Source organism: Leopardus geoffroyi, chromosome C1 (assembly GCF_018350155.1).
Source record: "Leopardus geoffroyi isolate Oge1 chromosome C1, O.geoffroyi_Oge1_pat1.0, whole genome shotgun sequence".
Lineage (NCBI taxonomy): Eukaryota > Metazoa > Chordata > Mammalia > Carnivora > Felidae > Leopardus > Leopardus geoffroyi.
In genome coordinates this window covers 29884995-29899994 of record NC_059328.1, presented here as the reverse complement: position 1 = coordinate 29899994, position 15000 = coordinate 29884995, and the positions used below count along the sequence as shown (strand labels likewise).

General features: G+C 50.1%; 1 long non-coding RNA gene across 1 annotated transcript; it reads left to right on the top strand.

The window, feature by feature from the left end:
* The first annotated feature begins 6430 nt into the window (after positions 1 to 6430).
* On the top strand, positions 6431 to 9315 carry LOC123597654. Its single transcript, XR_006712196.1, has 2 exons — positions 6431 to 6597; positions 8700 to 9315. It is a non-coding gene; the product is annotated as an uncharacterized LOC123597654 (long non-coding RNA).
* Positions 9316 to 15000: the final 5685 nt, after the last annotated feature.

Sequence of the window (15000 nt, the reverse complement as noted above, 5' to 3'; positions counted from 1 at the left end):
TCTCTGTGTGTGTGTGTGTCTCTCTCTCTCTGCCCCTCTTCTCTGCTTGTGATCTCTCTCTGTAAAATAAAAATAAATAAAATAACCTGAAAACAATAAAGAGGTCTTAGGAAGTAAAAGTATGCTTTTCATTCGCTTCTACTCCATCAAGGCTGTACCTAGCCAAATGAAAACTTTGAAGAGCAGCTGATTAATTAGAAAACTAGCTTAAGAAATTCTCCCAAAACTCAGATGAAGATTTTGAAGAGGTAGTACACAAATGATAAGCAAAAAGGAAAAGAACTTCAGAATGAATGTGGAATATAAGTAAAAGTAGACAGGGAGGGCCAGAGCCCCGGGAAATTCACTGTCCATTTGGTGGAAATCCCAGAAGCAGACTGCTTTACAGAGGTGACTCTATAATTGAAGAAGAGAGTGTCCTTGAGTTGAAAAACAAAATACATCTTCAAGTAGGCTTGGGGAAGGAACATTGAAAGAAGTTCAAAACTTTAGAGCGGGGCGCCTGGGTGGCTCAGTCGGTTGAGCGTCCGACTTTGGCTCAGATCATGATCTCACGGTCCATGAGTTCGAGCCCCACGTTGGGCTCTGTGCTGACAGCTTGGAGCCTGGAGCCTGCTTCCGATTCTTTGTCTCCCTCTCTCTCTGCCCATCCCCCACTTGTGCTCTGTCTCTCAAAAATAAATAAATAAATGTAAAAAAAAATTTAAAAAAAACTTTAGGGAATCAAATTGTTGACTGCTTTGCCTTCAAACTATGCTGACATATGATGGAAAATATTTATGAAGTTTGGAGGCTAAGTAATTGTGACTCTATAGTTTTTCCTATAAATAAACTATTAAAATCGTAACTGCTTTGGTTACTTACTGAAATAAAACTATTAAAATAATAGCTTTGGTTACTTACTATGTGACAGGCACTGTTCAAATCATATAGGTTGAATAATTTCACTTAACACCCTCAGCAACCACACAAGGTAGGCACTCTCATCCTTTTTATAGATGAGGAATTTGAGGCACAGAGAGGGTAAGTAACTTGCCCAAAGTCACACAGTAGAGTCAGAAGAGACGCAGTATAAACTCAGCTCATGCTCCTAACCACCATACTACATTGCTTCCTAAAAAGTGTTGAGAAATATTAATCTTCTAGTAGGTGAACCAGACTTTAACAGATATATGTTAAGCTGCAACTATGATAAGTGCCAGTAGGGGGTGCTATAGAATTTTTATGCTTGGGAATCCAGCCTGTCATTTCCCAGATGAATGGCATGTAGCGACTGTTTATTGAATGCTTTCTTTCTATCAGGTACTGAGTGTCACCCAAAGGGAAAAACTAGGGGAAGGATCTGGGTGATGATTTTCCACTTACATACAGCACAGAGAAACTCAGACTTGGGAGGAACCCTATCAGAGGAGAAGATTGTCTTCACCATATCCACTGTCTGCTGATAAACCCCATCAATGGGGAGCTCACTACCTCTTGCAGCACCCTACGCCTTCATTGGATACCTGGAGCCCAAACAGTCCCAGACTTCAAATCCGAGGTTGTTCTTGAGGGTTTGAGATAGAAAATGATCATGAAGTCCTGACTAGTTAACATTAAAGAGAATGGGACAATGTGCTTTAAGTTGTCTTTCCAAAAGGCAGGTCACGCTTGTAATGGAAAAAGGAAGTGTTTATAAAGGCTGCGATGCAGGTTCTCAGGGGCTGATCTCGCAGTCTTGCCTCCTGGATGTCTGGAGTAGCCTCTAGTGCTCAGTGGGTCTCCCGACTTCCCGATTCACTCATTTATTCATTCATACTATCATTCATGGATTTTTTTTTTGTACACACATCCATTCATTCACTCCTCCATTTACTTGTTTCATTCATTCATTGATTCAGTAGGCATTTGCTAGGCCCCTGCTGGCCTATGCACAGGCCAGGGGAACAGGATCCATCCCTGGGAGGTTCTGCAAGGTATACACTAAGACTCAAGTTACTAACTATGAAAAAGCCTGCAGATTCCCAGAGCATGTGGGGTCTGTGAGAGTGGGGACTGCTCCCAGCATCCAATCAGAGAACCGGAACTGGGAGCTGAGGGGTAATTGTATGTGCTGTCCAGGCCCAGATAGGCAATTCACTGGAGGTACATGGCCCCAAGGACTTATGAGTAAATAAAACAGCACGTGAGTTTGCCAGTTAGCTCCCATTTTATCAATGAAGATCCAGGCCCAGACCGCATGGTCCTACGCCGCTGTCTGAAAGCAAGGTATGGGCCTTGCGTTAGTGCGCGTGGACAGTATAGGGAACCGTTATGTAGCAATCAGTTTGAAACCATTGACACTCTAACCAAACTCACAGTGTCAATATCTGAAGCCAGACACGAGTGGGGAGGTGGGGAGAGACCGGAACCAAGAGAACAATCGACTTGGTTTTAACATAGTTGTGAGGATGAAGGAAAGGCAGGATGCCCCTTGTAGGCCAGGGGAGTGCTTGGTCAAGGGTTGGGGTCAGGGCCACTGGGCAGACTGGCAGATGGACCACAAAGCCTGAAGAGTAAGTGGAATTCAGACCTGGGGTTTTTGCAAGAACCTGGCGTGTGACCAGGGTTGATCTCGGGTTTGGCTTAGGGGCCACTTGGTACCAACAGCGCCTTCTTCAGGCACATCTTTTATAGAGCTGCTGCTTTTGCCCCGTACTGCCATCTGGGTGTCTCCCAGGGCCACCATCCCCAGCCTTCAAGAGCAGCACCCGGAGCAAGGAGCTGCCCACAGAAGGTATAATGGGGCCTGGTCCGTGAGCCACCAGCCTATCCCCACTTCCCCATCTCTAAGCTCACTCTCCCTCCATCTCATGCCTCTCCCTTCTTCTTCCCTCCTTCTCTACTCCCTTCTCTTTTTTTTCCCCCAGTTTCTTCTGAGTCGTTTCTTGTCTCTCCCCATTGATCTGTCCTGTCCTCTGACCTGAAAATGTTCCTTTCCCATCATTGCGATAAATACATAGCAATGCCTCCCAGTTGCCAGATGCCAGAGGTCCCCTAATGTGGGTCAGGGTCCCCTAAATGTGGAGGAGCTTGCAGGGGAGACAGAAAAATACTTTGCAAAGTTAGGAGGAAGCTTTAGGTGAAGTGGGAGCATGGGGGAGGGATCAAGGATTAAATCAGTGGGTATTGGGAAAGGGGGAGGCAGGGGAGAGAAGGAGGTCAGGGAGAGTTACAAAGAGGAATGGATGCTTGAGATGGGCACTGACCAATGCTTGGGAGTTCACAGTGGGACGCAGGCCTTCCAGGGAAAAGGAACAGCATGTGACAGAAGCTTGGAGGCGGGGAGAGGATGGTGGGTCCATGAGCCTGGATCTCGGGGGGTGTGGACTTGGTGGGAAGTAACTGATCATAGAAGCTCATTCCACACTCCGAGCAAAAGCATTCTGCAGAGGTTCAGTCTCCTGGCCAGAAGGAATTGGGGGGAGAGCTCCACCTTCCCCTCCAAGCTGGAGGGAGCTGATGAGCTATGAACATGCAGGAAATCGGGGCCAGGTGCTGGGCCAGGGGGAGCTCCTTGCTGGGCCCCTGCCCACCTTGTCCTGTCCTGCTGCCTTTGGGACTGTGAGCTATGGGGAGTAAGGGAGGCAGAGGAAATTGCGGGGAAGAAAGCATTTTAGCTGCCTCTCAGCTGAGACTTCACCGGGCCTGTCTGCTTGCCCATTGGTTATTCAGGGTAAGGCAGGGGCAAATTTCCAAGGGGGCAGGGGGAAGAGATCACCTTTCTGAAAAGGAAGACGTCGACTCCTTGTGTCACAAGCTTCACGTGCACCGGGGCTTCTTTCAGCCCCGGACAATTCCCGTGAGGCCTTGCCTAGCACTGGCGCTTTCCTGGTGAAATCATTGGCTGCTCAGTGCAGCCCTGGCATGGGCCCAGCCAGGCTGCATAGGGGTCTGTGGCTCCTTGTGAAGCCAGGCCCATGCAGAGATCCTTAATGAGCCACAGAAGGGCTTCCACAGGGCCCAGGCTGCTGGGACAGTGTCCTTGCAACAGGCTGGGAACCCTGCAGTCCTCCTGAGGCTGCCGCCAAGACCCCTTTCCACTGCGTGTCCCCGAGGGGCTCTCCTCTCCCAGGTGCCACAAGAGACAGTCTTCCCACAATGTCCTTGGACTGTACCCACACGGCCAACTGTGCAAATCTCTGCTCAGCCTTGCAGCCCGGAGCTGAGCCAGAGGCCTCTTGACTCATTGCTGTAGCTGTTCTGGAACTTGGCACAGTTACTAGTATTCCTCAAAGTCGTAATTACCACCACTTAGCCTGGGTTAGTGATCTGGAGCAGGGAGCAGCCCAGCCCGCGTTGCCTCCTGCTGCCAGCAGACCAACTACTGGTGATAGCTTCGTGGTTCGTAATAATAATAATGATGATAATAGCTATCATTTATTGGACACTCGCTGTGGACCTGGCTCGGGGCTAGGTGTTTTACATGCGGAACAGAGCCTACTCCTGTTCCTCCTCCGATTCTCTCCACCCTCCACCCCCCACCCTGGGTCTGGTTCATAACCAATGATTTGCATGGCAGCTTTTATTTTAGAGCAGGGGAGGAGAGGGTGTTCTGAGGACGAGGTTGGAGTGGATGATATGTATTGTTTCCCATCTGGCCTTTCATGTGGTCTGGGTTTGAGCTGTTTGGTCAGCAGAAGGCCAGGAATGGGCAGAATGCTTTTTTTTTTTTTTCCCCATGAGACACCTGCTAAGATTCTGGACAAGAAATCTGGGACAGAAATGGACACAGAAATCCAGGGAGACTTTGTGAGGCTCTAGGCAAAGCAAAGCTGCTTCGGAGGGTGACCCCTCTCCCCACTTCTGCCTGGACCCCAAAGGTCGGTGGCTTTGGAAGCAGCCAGCTGTTGGTGGCCACCTTACAATGGACGGGGCAGGGGTGAGGCTTCTCGTTGCAGATTGTGTTCTCCAGAGGCAGATGCTGATAGCGAGATGTTTTGGGGGTCAGCACCTACGAAGGAGAGGGAGCATGTGCAGGAACGGGCGGAGGAAGACACTCCAATACCACACAAGCCCGACAAGGTCTTGGCCAACTTGATGGGGAGCTTTGAAATGAGTTTGTCCATCAGAGCAGAAGTTGGCAGAAGTTGGCAGAAATGCACAGCCCTCATACGCCCACCTCACTGTCACCAGACACGGGTTGCCCAGGAAGGAAGCTGAGGGTAGAGCTTCTGGGGCAGACCCTGAAGGAGCTGGGGGCTGTGGTGGCTGCAGACTCACCCGTTGTAGCTGGAATTCTCCAAGTAGCTTCATGGTGGAGGGTGGGGGTGATGTGGGGGCCAGAAATGAGGGGGAGAAAAGGAACAAATGGGGAGGCCGGCTGTCTGGTTTTGTGAAGATGTGTGAGATTCCCTTGGACAACTCCTAGAGAAATTGCAGCACACTTTGGAGAGACTAATTTTCATCAGTCAAGTGGCCTGGAGCCACCATAATTTGGTCACGAGAAGTCAATGTGACCTTATTTTCTGGTCAAGGGCTGGTGAGATTACACATATATGTTCGGTTAATCCTCCCCCCACCCCCCAATATCCCCACTTAAGAGATGGGAAGACAGAATTCCTTGAGGGTGAGGTAGCTTGGGTGTTCAGTTCACCATGGAGCCAGGACTTGAACACAGGTCTATCTCATATCTTTCCCTGTGGTCTGCTGCCTCTCATCATTGGTGTGGGGAGCTGGGGCCTTCGGCAAAGTTGCCCCTGGTGGATCCTCATTGTGATTAGCTCCATTTCAAAGAATGGAGGGCAGGACCCCATGAGTCTGCCGGGGCTGCCATAATAAAGCACTACAAACCGGGTGTCTTGAAACAACAGAAATGTACTGTCTCAGTTCTGAAGGCTGGAGGTCCAGAGTCAAGGTGCAGGAGGGTTGGATCCTTCTTAGACTTCTGAATCAGAATAGGCTCTACAACTCTCCTGGCTCAGGTAGCCCCAGGTGCCCCTAGGCTTACAGATGCAGCACTTAAATCCTCTGTCACATGGCCACCTTCCTATAGGGACACCAGTCATATTGGATGAAGGACTGCCCTACTCTGGTATGACCTCATCTTAACTAATTACATCTGCAATCACCTTTTTTGGTGAATAAGGTTACATTCTGAGGTATTGGTATTCTGGGACTCTGATACATCTTTTTGGGGACACAATTTAACCCAGAACAGACTTCTAAGACTCTAGATTCTGTCTACCCTCCTGAACCCATCAATAAATTCTTCCACTGCCATTGGTTCAATGTGCCAGGAAAATAAAGCTGAATGTTGGGGTTCACCTGCAGGGAAGGTGGCATGCGGGACCCCTGCTTGCTGGAGGACGTAATTTTTCCCTAAACCAAGGGTGTTTATTGTATCATAAAGCATCCTAGCAGGGTCTCACCACAACGGCAAACTAAACCCTGAATCCCCAGACAGCGGGACTGGAGACTCACACTTACTACTGTCCCCCGTGGTGCCTGGTGCATGGCAGAGTTTGAGAACGGGAAGGGACTCTGGAGGAACTGGCCTGCCACATAAAGTGCAGCACAGTGGTCTGGCAGGACAGGAGTGAATGGCGACCAGCAGACTTGGCAGGGTGGTGGCCGCTGGTGAGTCGGGGACAGCAGCTTTGTGGAGCTGGGGACAGTCACCAGTCATGCTGCGATGGGCTCAAGAATTGGGATGAGGGTTCGACAGTAGTTTGGGGGAGCTTGCTGTGACTGAGGGAATTTAGACAATAGTTGGATGTTAGGAAGGGGACCGTGAAATAAAGTGAGGGTTTTTTTGAAATGGGAAGACTTGAGCACGGTTGCATGCTGACGGCAAGTGCAGGGTAGGAGAGAGGGCTTGAAGGCACAGGTAAGAGAATAGAGGACGTTTGGCTGAGGCTGGCAGGTTTGTCTACCCCTGAATGCCTCTAATCTACACCATCTGCTCCCACCTAGAGATTTAACGCCCCCCTCAGCTTGCCCCCATTCAATTACTTTCTGTCATCCTTGGCAGTGGCACCTGGGGGGCAGTGGTGGGGTCTCCCTTGCAGTTTTGGTCCCAGGGTGGGGCCTGGAGGCCCCATGTGCTGTAGGATGATACCTCCTCCCTCCCCCAAGCCTGATAACCGCGGTGGAATTTCTGTGGTTTAGTTACCAACCTCCTCTGTGATTCTGTCGATTTCTAGGCCCTCAATCAATGTTTGCTGAACGGTGAATGAATGGACGGATCCCAAGGACAGGGTTACCGTGGGGCTCCCAGGCATTTATCTTGAATCTGGAAAATGCAAGAAAAATTGGGCCATCTGTTTCTGTATTATATCAGGATAGCAAAAAGCCACAGAACTTAACTGTAGCCAACTCAATCATGTGTGACAACCTGGCAGTAATGCAGGACGCCTTTGTGTAAAACACTCTGTGTGTGTGTGCGTGTGTGCGTGTGTGTGTGTGTCTGCAAGAGTGGGGTGTGATTGCGTATGCAATCACAGGCGTGGAAGAGTGTGTGGGTTAACGACTGTGTGTGCCTATTTGTACGGCTGTGTGTATCTGAGCAGATCCGTGCAGGAGCGCATGTGTGTGAGTGTATGTGAGTCCCCACGTGCACACGCACCGCAATATGGGCTCCAATGAGCAGGTGCACTGCCGATTGCCGTCTGGTTGTGTCCATACATTATGTCCCCCTGAAAAGTCTCTTGTTACTGTGCTCGTGGTGCCGAAATGTATCCGAGAACTGCCCTACCTCACTCATTCGGCCCAAGCTGAGCTGAGGGCCGTGTGAATTGATTAAAAACCAGAATCGTCAAACACTGAGGAAGACAGGCCACCATTACTGTACAGAACAGCTAGTAATTAAAACAGGCTCACCTTTTGCCCAGTATGAGCATTGTTTCATCTACCGGCGCTTCTGACAGAAAATTCTGTGATGATGAAATTGTTCCATGTCTGCACGGTGTTTTGCAGGACATGATGCCGTCCACATGTTAGACATTTAAAATGCAGCCTCTGTGGCTGAGGAACTGAGTTTTTAATTTTAAGTCCTTTTTCTTTTACAATTTTTTTAATGTTTATTCATTTTTGAGAGAGAGAGAGAGTGTGAGTGGGGGAGCAGCAGAGAGAGAGGGAGACACAGAATATGAAGCAGGCTCCAGGCTCTGAGCTGTCAGCACAGAGCCCGACGCAGGGCTCGAACTCACGAACTATGAGATCATGACCTGAGCTGAAGTCGGACGCTTAAGTGACTGAGCCACCCAGGCGCCCCGAGTTTTAAGTCCTTTTAATTAATATACATTTAAATATAAATAGCCACCTGTGGCTAATGGCTGCAGTATTGGACAGTGTGCTCCAGGCTTTTCTTTCCACACTGTGTCCCTAGAGCCTAGCCTAGGCCTGACACTGGGAGGGGGCCCAGTAAATGCCAGCTGGCTGAAGAACCCGGCCGTCAGGGCAGACCTTTGGGGATTTGCATGAATGAAGAAGATAGAGGAAATGCGGTATAATAAATGGAAAAATAAATGATGTTTGTAGGTAAATGAGTGCTTCTGAAGTCTCGGATAAATATCTTCTTCCCTAAAGAGGTATACGATATTTTCGTGGTGGAGCTTATCCTCAGGGTTTATTAAGACTTTGCCATTTCTCTCTGTCTCTTTCTCTCTCTCTCTCTCCCTCAAGCTTAGCATGAGCAAACCTCAGACTCACATTTGCATGAGGTATTAATTTCTCCCCAGGGGACGCTCCGTTGGTGATGGAATGAAGCTAATGTCACCCCCACACCCACCTTTGTGTGTCCTTGTGAGCTCGCTATCTCAAAGCCTGGGTCGTTGACAAGACGCTCCCTCTGCATACACATCATGGGAACGATGGAATCTCTGAATTCGAAGGGTGCTCAGCAGCGACTCCGTCTATTCCTAGAAGTCGTCCACTCCAAGCTCATTTCACCAGGTCACAGTCGCATGTAGGAGGTGCACCGGTTCCTACTGATTTGGCAGCCTTCTACAGGGACCCCAGTCATGTTGGATTAAGGACCTCCCGACTCCAGCATCTCTGCCCACTGAAAAAGAACATGAAGTCTTCCAGACACCCTCCGCCTCTCTCACCTGGACCGCTGTGTCTCTGCAGCTGCGTTGCTGGTGTTGCTCACCTGAAGTGCATGATCCCGTGTGCATCACCTCCCATGAGCCCTCTGTGCCTCAGTTACCGCACCTATAAAATGCGGATGATGTTAGGACCCATGGTACCTGCATCATGGGGTTGTAGGGACGAGCACATAAATGAATGCGTGGAAAGTACTTAGAAGAGACACTAATGTGGTAAGCTCTAACTAGGTGTTAATTACCAATATTAGCCTTATTATTATTTTAATGTTTATTTATTTTGTGAGAGAGGGAGAGAGAGAATGAGAATGAGCAGGGGAGGGGCAGAGAGAGGGAGACACAGAATCCGAAGCAGGCTCCAGGCTCTGAGATGTCAGCACAGACAGAGCCCAACGTGGGGCTCGAACTCATGAGCTGTGAGATCATGACCTGAGCCTAAGTAGGGAGCTTAACCGACTGAGCCACCCAGGTGCCCCTACTTAGTTACTTTAAATGTCCTAAGTGAAGATGTCAGTTGACTTCATTTTTAATGCTTTTTCTTCCTCCCCATCTGGAGCCTTCCTCCATTGTCTTTGGCTGATTTGCCACAAAACCCTTCCTTAATCTCTTTAGATAGAGGGACTCTTAACTTCTGATATCCAAAGTTGTTCTTGCAGGGAGTTTATGGACACTCATTAGAGATGCTGCTATTTCTAGCCTGTCAACGTTTCACATCTCTCTACCCCACCCGGCAATCTGAGTTTCCAAACACAGGGGCTAGTGCTGAGGTCTTCCTATCCTTTCTGCAGCCCGCTGAAAGGCCAGGATCAAAGTAGACAATAAACATTCACTAAACGAGACATTTTCTTAGGAAAGAGCAAGAAATTTGGAGCCAGAAGACCTGTAGTTAAGTCTTGGTTCAACCATGTGACTGGGTCAGTCCACTCAACCTCCCTGAGGTTCAGTTTCCTCACCTGTAAAGTACAGAAGTGTGTCTCATATAAGGCTGGTGTGAGGAGTCAGTCGTATGAAGTTGCGTCGCTGAACTTCAGTCGTATGAAGTTCTTTGTAAATCGTAAGGGGGTGGATGTGCGTGAGGGGATTGTTGGTACCATATCTACGGGGGGCAACTTTGGCCTGGTGAGCCTTCTGCGCTTCCTTCTGGGGCTGAACAACAGGGATGGATTCATTTGTAGAAAACATTTGCTAATTATTGTCTGGTTTGAATAATTATCCTGGGATCCTGGAAACAGCCCTTCCCACGGATCAAACTGTCACATCTGCTGCCGACCTTTAAGTAATCTGAGTGGGGGTAATTACAAAGGGCTGGTTTTCTCTAAATATAGCTGTTCCCCAGCTAAAGGTCAACTTGAGGGAGCACAGTTTGATAATTGCAAGCGGTTTGATAATGAATTAGGGCAAAGATTCCCAGGGGTGCAGTGAGAGGTTTCCTCTTGCAAAATCCAGAATGTGGATGTCCTGATGGGGAGACCCTGGCTTTCTGACCCCTGCTGGAGAGCCTCACAGTTCCCACTTTATTAAAGTTCCAGCCCTAACGTGATAGCATTCCTGGGAAAGATAACTGTAGTAAAAACTGTTACAGAGGGTGGGGTTTGCCCTTCCACCCCCAGGCTCCCCGAGTCCTGCGTATTCCAGTGCTCTGCTGTGGTCTACTATTTGCTTCTTAGCAGCATGCCTCATATCCCCAGTGGGACTGTTTACTCCCTAATGGCTGAGACCCCAAAACAAAAATATCTGACAGTACAAAATCAGAGATGACTTAGGTGTGAGTCCTGGCCAGTCAAGGGACTTTGGACAAGTTACTTTCTTCATCAAGTTCAAATTTTCTTATCAATAAAACAGAGCTTGTGAATGACTGCCCTGCTCTGCCCACCAGGATAGGCCATAGGAAGATCCAATAAAGAAATAGATGGGAAAGTGCTCTGCAAGCTTCAAAGAGCTCTGAAGATGCTAGACGTCAAGACAAACTCAGTCTGTGCTATCTCCTTTTTTTTTTTAAGTTCATTTATTTTTCTTGAGAGAGAGAGAGAGAAATGGCGAGGTAAGGGAAGAGAGAGAAGGAGAGAGAGAATCTCAAGCAGGCTCAGCGCTGTCAACGCAGAGCCCGACATGGGGCTCAGTCTCACGAACTGTGAGACGTGACCTGAGTCGAAATTAAGAGTTGGATGCTCAGCCAACTGAGCCACCCAGGTGCCCCTGTGCTATCTCCTTAGCTTGGTGTTAAGCTTCTCTCGGGCGGGCCTTCTACTTCCCTTGCAACTGTCTCCTCTCCTCACCTTCTTTCTCCCCACTTGATGCTTAAATTCAATAAAAATTTGAGAGAAGTCAATTGAAATAAAAGAGGTAGGGGAGGAGAACCAAAGTGAAGGAAGGCGACAGCTGTGCAGAATGTGAGGCTTGGGGGCTACAAGGTGAGAGTCAAAGATCTTACGTTATCATCCCTTTTCTTTGTAAGATGCATGCTTCACTCCCACCCCTTCCCCCCCCGCTCCATACCCAGGCTCCCTCTTTTTTTTTTTTTTTTTTTTTTTTTTCGACGTTTATGTATTTTTGGGACAGAGAGAGACAGAGCATGAACGGGGGAGGGGCAGAGAGAGAGGGAGACACAGAATCGGAAACAGGCTCCAGGCTCTGAGCCATCAGCCCAGAGCCTGACACGGGGCTCGAACTCACGGACCGCGAGATCGTGACCTGGCTGAAGTCGGACGCTTAACCGACTGTGCCACCCAGGCGCCCCCCCAGGCTCCCTCTTAAGTCTGTATCTTAGGTCCAGACAAATTTCTCCCTTGCCTGGAGTTTCCCCAGTCCTATTACTTACAGTACCTAGGAAGGGGCTCCCTCCTTTTGGCTCAGCAGCGGTAATGTTTAGTAGAGTTGGGCTGCAATATCCTCTTTGCCAGTAGGTGTCACCACTGAGCACACAAACTGCTCTCCTGCTCCTGTGGGTTGAGGCTATGCCCTCTTCTAAGCATCAGAACAAACAACGTCCCTGCCCTCAGGAGTAAGGACAATAACTAAACATTTGGTATCTGAGCATTTATTTAGTTACTGTCAGATAATGGTGAATGCTATGGAGAAAGGGCAGGTGAAGAGGAGGGAGGCTGCACGGAGAGGGAGGGCTATTTCCGATAAAGTGAAGGAAGGTGATACAAAACCATCTTAAGGCCACCTTGTGTGTTTCCCCATTCATGTGTGTGACGTCTATTACCTTAAATGGGTTTCTACTACTAAATTGACTTTTGGCCTCTGAATCCTTGTTTCATAGAGCTTGAGGGATAGAGATCACTCTCCATTTTCCTTAGAGATCCCCACTCACAGGGGAAGAGTTGTGATTCTGGGCTCTTAGGCAGAGCCAAAGCATTGGGAAGGAGAGTGAGGGAATAGGCCTCTTGCCCCTGGTCATTGGTTCCCATGGCACCCTCTTCTACGGCTGCCTATAGGGCCTAGTGGTATGTTGGTGCTTCTGGGTCATGCTTGAAGTGAGGGAATGATTTAAGAGTCACAGTTCCACCTGCCTAAGTGACCCTCCCAGAGGCCAATGAGAATGGGGTCCCACCCATCCTCTCTCCTATCTCTCTCTTCTGTGCCCTGGGGGCGGGGTGGGGTGGGATGGGAGGGGTGGGATTTCTACCCAAGGAGGGGATGGAAAGCGAACCCCAGCTCTCCGCCCCCCCCCACCCCCGCTTCTGGACACTTCTTCAGGCCTGAGAAATCCCCTTCCCCCATGGAACACAAAAGCCTGAGAGATTTGCAGGCTATTTCTGGTTTTTGCCCTGTTGCCCGCCTCTCTCCCAAGGCAGTAAGCACAGTGCTGACGACCGGCTTGGGGGTGGGAGTGAGTGGGGAAAACACAGGGGAGCAAAAGCCCAGATTGGAGAGCTTCAGATCTCAAAATATCCTCGCAGCCACACCTGTTGGAGAAATTCCAGCCTCACTTCACTACTCCTCGAAGTTCAACATTCTGTGTGTCCGGTGGGCTTAAACCCAGGGTCTCCAGACCTCTGTGCGTTTGTGCCCAGGCACTTGTTCAAAACCACACTTGCTTCCTCTAAGGTAAAGTATGGTTTCTTCTAGCTCAAGTGTGGGAAACATGCAGTGGTATTAATAGTCACCCCCCCCCCCTCCCCACAATGAAGAGTGATACTGCCAGGCAAAAGGCAACAAAAAGCATTTCATTAGCTTTCGGGTGACTTGGAAACTCTTGTCTAAAAATATGGACAAGCAGGAGTGTGAAGGAGTGTGTGGGAGGGCTGTCCCCACAGTTCCCCACAGTTAGGACAACTGGGACCAGTTGTGGGAAATGTGCCAAAATGTCCCTGCCTAGAGCTTCTTTTAAAATAAGCTCCCCTCCCACCCCGAGGTTTACAGGAAACTTCTCAGCAGATGCAGGCAATTTTCCCCCAGCCCTTGAAATGGAAGACAAAGGAAGCTGAGTGACAGGGCATCAGAATGTGGAGAGAGGGCTCACTGGGCAGGCCGGACCAATTAGCTGCCTTCCGCCCCTCGGCTCTCCGCGGTGGTCTCGGGGCGTTTAGTGGGGAAGTGAGGGGAGCCTGTGGGCCCTGGTGTGCTTGACACCCAATTAGTGCTCATCCCCCAGCTGACCGGCCAGCCTGCTCCCTTCCAGCTGCTCAGAAGCCCTCTCAACAGCAGCTCTGAGAACAGAGGGTGCTAATTGGATGCTGAAACCCCGACGACACCTCTCCATCAGCCCAGCCCGGCCTTGTCCAGGCCCTGGCTTTCCGGAACGAGCTCCTGTCCCTGGTCCTATCACCAACTCATCGTCCCTGGGAAAAGGCCGTTCCTTTCAAGTAGAAACAGAGGAGCTGGCCTGCAGCTTCTGCCGGGATTCCTGAAGAGCCCACGACAGGCCAGAGGCAAGGTCAGCGGGGGATACTGGGAGGGCGTGGGACTGGGAGGCCTGTGGTCATCGGGTTCTCTGGGGCATTGGAAAAGCCCTGAGGTGGGAGACAGGGAGCCTTGCTGCTGACTGTCTCTGGTACCTTTCCTTTCTTGGGCCTCAGTTTCCCCATCTGCGTACAAGGGGGTCCAGGGAGACGCCCTGCACATACCCTTCCTGTCCTGGTGTAGACAGTCTCTGCCAGCTCTCTGGGGTGTCCGACAGACCCCTGAAGGGAGGTGGGCTTGAGCCTCTTGGGACTTTGAGCCGCACGAGGCCTTTTTGAGCCAACGAAGCCCTGGCTGTGGACGATGAGGGCCCGACCCTGCCTCCCAGGAGACTGGGTTCTCCAGGACAAGTCCAGGTACTTGGAGGACAGACACTCGTCCTGGGAATCCAGATGCTCGAGTTGTTCTATTGTTTCAATGATTCAGTGTCACAGTGGGGCCACAGTGGGGTCCCGTGTTCTCTGGAAGGAACCACGGCTCCACGCCTGTTCCCGTGGCAGCTCCAGATGTGTGTGCACGTGAACAGCCTCAGTGTCTGGCCTCAGTGCTCACTGAGGACAGGAGTGGAGGGCCTCAGTGAGAACTCAGATGATCGTGTTTCTGTGGCTCTGATTTTTCACTCCATCCCGGGGTTAGAATTACACATCCACACCCTTTATCATGTGACTTTGCAGGGTGTTTTTTTAAAGTTTATTTACTGAGAGAGAGAGAGAGAGAGGGAGGCAGGGAGGGACAGAGAGAGAGAGGGAGAGAGACTCCCAAGCAGGCTCAGCGCTGACAGCACAGAGTCCGATGTGGGGCTCAGACTCACAAACTGTGAGATCACGACCTGAGCTGAAACCAAGAGCCGGACACTCAACCGACTGAGCCAGCCAGGCACCCCTACATGCAGTTTTTGCAGCCACGGTGGCGGGTGTGTAGCATGGTGATGACCTGGGCCAATTGACTTGCTTTGGCCACTGCAACATGACTAGTAGGGACCTTACGCTAGTTTGGTACATAGACCCTGAGCTCCGTCCCCGTTCCT